Source organism: Hevea brasiliensis, chromosome 2 (genome assembly GCF_030052815.1).
Source record: "Hevea brasiliensis isolate MT/VB/25A 57/8 chromosome 2, ASM3005281v1, whole genome shotgun sequence".
Lineage (NCBI taxonomy): Eukaryota > Viridiplantae > Streptophyta > Magnoliopsida > Malpighiales > Euphorbiaceae > Hevea > Hevea brasiliensis.
This window is the reverse complement of record NC_079494.1, coordinates 98,408,655-98,414,554: the sequence shown is the minus strand read 5'-3', so window position 1 is coordinate 98,414,554 and position 5,900 is coordinate 98,408,655.

Below are 5,900 nucleotides of genomic sequence, written 5' to 3'. Positions count from 1 at the left end.
CACTAACAAAGTGCCCAAGATAGGACAGACTGGTCGTGGGTAGGCCTCATGCTCGTGGATGTCTCCTGCGAACACTGTCTTAACATAGACTTAGTTAATGCGCTTAATGAGTACTCTAAATATGTAGATTTGCCCAACAAGTCATTTCAAGCTGGCGGGGGATTAAACAGTTGAATGTTTACATTTGATGCTCTAGAGCTCTAAGAGCCTTATACTCTGACTTGCCTAGTTTAAGTGGGCTTCCCCATGCCAGCCACCATTACAAATCAGAGCGTAACGGTGACAGTGCTGCACATAAGTCGAAAAGATAAGATATTGTAGCAAAGCCTGGATCAGTCATTAATTATCAGCTTGCACTGACTTGACACATGGTAGACCCTATTGGATAAGAAGACATATACACACTCTATAAGTACCAAGCGTGAGACATTACTTAACCCCCATAATCTGTAGCTCATTCATCATATACATTTACTCTCTCTAAACCTCTTATTATCCTTTCTAACTTAATAGTCGGAGTGCCAAGTAAGGAAGACCCACTTGGCTTTCTAACCCTTTGTTATCTTACAGTTATCTATCCTTACACTTAGCTCGTATAGAAGTTTTAGCATGTTTTTTTTCTTCTATTGACACCAAAGTGTATGTCACAACTTCCTTCTCCACCTGCTAGGTATTATCCTCCTATATTGCTTTATATTTACATCAATTTGCCAAGGTCTACCAAGGAAAACATGATAAGCATCTATCAACAATATCACAATAAATCTCATCTGCATAGTTACCAATAGAAAATGTTACCCTGTAACATTCATTTACTTGGATTCCTCCTACTTCTTTGATCCATCCAATAGTGTATGGCTTTGGATGTACCTCAGGAGTTAGCTGCAATTTTTACACTACTTCTCTACTGATTATTTTCTCTTAACTGCCACCAACAATGATCAGATGCAACAGTTGACCATTTACTGTGTGCTTTAGTGTGGAACAATTTGTGCCTCTGTGACTTGTCCTCATTTTTCTGTGATAACATCTATTTTCACACTACATATACAGCTTCCTTATGCTTTAATTCTTCCTTAACATCATCTCCACCAAGACCTCACAAAATACTTCCTCATCATTATTTTCTACTTCTTTCTCAGTAAAATGAATAGCCTTTCTATTAGGACACTAGTTTGACCTACGTCCCATCTCATTGCATCTATAGAACTTTATAGGAGTAGGTTTTTCACAAGGACTATAACTGCTCAGAGGATTAGAATTAGCATCCTTACCACTTCCACCTACTAAATTTTTACTCACGGCTCCGTCCATATTTGCAGTGCTTGTAGTCGGCACTCCTTGTGATGCTTTTCCTTTGTCTACTGTAGCTCAGTTTTCAACGCCACTACATCTCCTGTACTTGTCCTGCCAAGTTTTCTCTTTTGCATCCTCATCTCAAAGCTAGATTCCAAGCATCCTTCACACTCATCACCATTTAAATCCTAATCTTGTCAGGAATAAAAGGCTTCAATCTCCTCAAATATTATCTACCTATTAATTATTACTTGAGATAAGTGATTCCTGGCTACCAATCTTAAAAATTCAACTATATATTCATTTACACTCGTATTTTCCTAAAAGTAAGTATGATAGGATTCGAACAAATATTGCTCATAGTTTGGAAGTAAAAATCTATTCCTCATGAATAATTATTGCATCCTCTCACATGTGGTTATGGGATTACGACCTTCTCACCTTCTAGTCTCCTTCAATTGATCTCACCGTATATAAGCTCCTCCATTCAATCTGTAAGCCACTAATTTGACTTTTTTTCTTTAGGAATTTTGGCATACTCAAAGAATCGATCTACCCGTGTCAACCAATCCAAAAATCAATCAATATCTAGATCACCACTGAAAGTTGGGATGTCTAGCTTCAATGTAAGTTTATCATCCTGTTTGTAATTCTACTGGTAGTTTCTTCCGACATATCCACTCCTCAAGCATTGCAATCTTGAAATTAGAACCTCCTTATTATCACTTGTATCTTCTTATACAATTGTCGCCCTGTTAGGATTAAAAAGGATAGGATCATAATTGGCTCTCCTGTAGTTATCTCATCTGGACTAATCTAATGCATTGTTCAGATTTCCATTGTCACTTACCCTTAATAAGGTGCGCAATTGGTCTTCAACCTTTGGCAGTTGTTACTCAATATTGTGAGTAGACATTCACTATTCATCAATTGCTTTAAATAGCTTGCAACCACTGATCTCCAACTTGAGATTGGTTCCTACCACTACCAGCTTCTTTAATCATCAGATTGGGGCGAATTTCCTGCTTTGATGCCAATTGACAGAGTGTCTAGTGATAAGGATCAAAACCTTAGGCCACAAAGAATTTATAAAAGCAAATAATCTTAATAAAAGAAATCTGAAAATTGAATAAGGTCCACAAATAAAGAGAAAAAAGTGGTATTTTTAAAGTTGTCTAATCCTAAACTAAGTAGAAATATGAATTATAACTAATAAGCAAGATAGAATCTTGTTTAAAGTAGGAAAACTAAATAAAATAGGACGAATTATCAAATTTGAAACTCAAAGCGCGACGTCAACATGGCCCGTGTTGGATAACATCGCTAGCCCTTATGATTCTAAGTAGAACACGGTCGGCTCGTGTTCGTCTTCGGACTCCATCTACTTAAAGCCTTCTTCATAGGACAAGACATGACTAGCCACGTAGAACATATGCAGAACACAACCGGGCCATGTAGTGTAACTTACTAGAATGCCACTTGATGTCCCATTATCCTCAAATCACATTTTCGATTATTCATACCTATATGTGATAAGTTTAACGCTTAAATTTATGAATTTTATAAAAATTAAATTTATGAATTTTATAAAAAAATAATAAGTAAAGAAAAATAGGCTTGAATTAGTTTGCGTGGTTTGCTTTGTTAGTTTCCTTTTGTTTGTTGTAATAGGTTGTTCTGTTCTAGTGCTATAAAATTTGTTTTGTTTTTGTAGCCTTGGTGTTTATCTCTTTTGCTTATGTTTTTTTTACTTAACATGCTTTCTCCTAATATGGGTTTCTTGGGAAGGCCTATTGGCAAGGATTAGTCAGACAGTGTTGGCTACATTTTTCCTGACATCTTTATATTAATAAAAATTTCATCTTGCTTATTAAAAAAAATAAAGAAAAATAGATAGCTAGACAAAAAAAAGAAAAGATAGCATTTGAAAGAGAAAAAAAATATATATATATAGAGATTTAATGATACCAGCCCTCACATATCTCGTTACTCCTTTCCTCTCTGTTGTTGTAGCTTCCTTCTCTCCCCCTTTTCTTCTTCTTCTTCTTCTTCTTCTTCTTCTTCTTCTACCCTTGAGTATTGAGATTTGATGATACTTCTTTTGCCTTGCGACTCACAATGAGGCCTCCAAATTGGGTTTCTTCTGCTGTTGCAATTTCTTCTTCTAATCTATGTTGCTAACTGCCTCGTGACTAGCAAGGAGGCCTCACAGTCTTGGTCTATATTGCTGCTGCTATTTTCCTTACCATCGTAATCTTCGGCTAGATTTGAGATATTTAAGGGTTGAGTTCTGTTTATTTGTTGAAACCCAATTGAGTTTGTTGGTTTTTTTTCAAATTATTATTGATTAATTGGGTTTGATAGGTTTTTTTTTTTTTATGAGAAAACTTGGTTTACTGTTACACCTGCATTTGGAGCCTAATTTTTATCAACCATCCATCAACTTTTGAAGTTATTACACTCTCCCTCTTTGTCCTTTATCACGATGAAAATAAAAAGCAAATATCTATCATACCCTCTCTTTTAAAAACGAAAAAAAAAAATCATGAAAACAATTTTTTAGGGTTCCTTTTCTAGTTGATGGTTTATTTATTTGTTAGTCGCCCAATATGCTTTTCTATCGCTTTTCGAATTTGTTGTGGACAATACCTGATTTTAAAAGCTCATGGGCTAAAATGTAGAGATTTTAGTATAACAAATTTTTAAGTTGAGGGATTTGATGGTAATAAACTGAAGATGAATGATAAAAGTATAATAACTTCAAAAATTGAAGGACTAAAGTATAATAAATTTTAAAGTTGAGTGATTTTACAATGACAAACTAAAGATGAAAGACGAAAGTGTAACAATTTCATAAGTTAAAGGACGGCTAATAAAAATTAGCCTGTATATGGGTATGAATGTTTTATTGGGTTTTTTTGTATATATATATTATTAATAGTTGATTCTCATAGCTTTTTGATCTTTGATTGTTTGATTGGATTTTTTTTTTTTTAATTAACTCTTTTTGGATTATGGGTAGGAATGTTGTTGAGTTTCTTACTTTTTTTGAGTTTCCTCTATAAGGAATTTAATAATAGAAATATTTGAGAGTTTTTTTTTTTAACATCATTATTCTTGCTTTCAGATTTTTTTTAATTGCATTTTTGGTATGAAGTATTGTTTGTGCTTATTGCATCTTATAATTTTGTTATAATGAATTTTAAGTTTTTCAAAAATTGAGGAATAAATGGTTTTTGTGCAAATGAAAGACTCATCATGGGGAAGACTCATCATGACTTGACAAACAAATTGAATAACTGATTGACCCGATTTAACTAAATTGATTTATTTCGATTTGATTTAATTTAGTTAGTTTTTTAAAATTAGTTTAATTCGATTTATTAAAAATAGCATTTTAGTTTTTTTTATTTTTTAAATTCAGTTCGGTTTGAAATCGATCATTTGCTCTGTCCTAATTTTAGCAAGCAAAAATTTCAAACTCGAACTCATTTCAAATCCGATTATATACTATCCAAATCCTTCTTATTAGGATTCGATCGGATCATGTACCCGCAAAAACCCACCCCGTTGCCATCCCTAATCATTTCAAATTTAGATTTTTTTTATATATATATGCGTTTAAATTAAATTATTTTAAAATAAAAATTAATTAAGTTTATAATTTTCATTAAATTTCGAATCAATTTAAATATTGTGGATCATTAAAGTCAAAATATTAATATTTATATTGAATTTTAGATTTATTAAATTAATCTCAACGAATCAATTTTCGATTGAATCTTATAAATTTAAATTATTTTAAATTTTATATAGATTAAAAAATATTCCCTTCATTTATTTTTATTTATCCTTTTTAGAATTTTTTTTTATCTATAATTTTCTATTGTTATGAGAAGTTCAATGAGTATTAATTATTTTTTTTCCTATGTTTACTCTTATCTCTACAAAATATAATAATTATTTATATAATTTTCTAAAATTCATTTTAATACCTCTCCTCTCTTTCTTAATTAGGTGAAATAAAATATAATTTAGTCAAATTAAGGAGCATTTTATTATAATTTAGGTAATTTATTTGTCTCACATTGCAAAAATCTTGAATGATAGATAAAAGAGGATAGAGAGAATATTAATAATCGCTTCCACTTAGTGAATTTAAATAGCTAATTGAATTAAAAATATCAAATATTTATGTTAATTTACAATTATATTCAAAATTTTTAATTTTGTGTGAAAAAACTCTGCGTTTCATATGAAGCACAATTCTATCCAAGCACCCAAATTGATTTTGACCGAACGTTAAATCTGTCACCTAGACTAACATAAGGCATTTCTCTATCTCTCTCTCTCTCAATTAAGAACTCCACATAAACCAAAATCAAACCATGAGTTAACTCTGATTTGGTTCATGTGAGAAATTCACTAAATCAAACCAAACTAAACCAAACATAATATCCCTAAATCAAAACCAAATTCTCTAAATCCCAATTTCTCCTACGCTGGAGATGAACATGAAATGCAAGTCTCTAACTTCTCTAAAGCCCAAACTCATGAGCTTCTTTCTTTGTATTCTTTTGCCCAAAGGCCATCTGAAATATTAA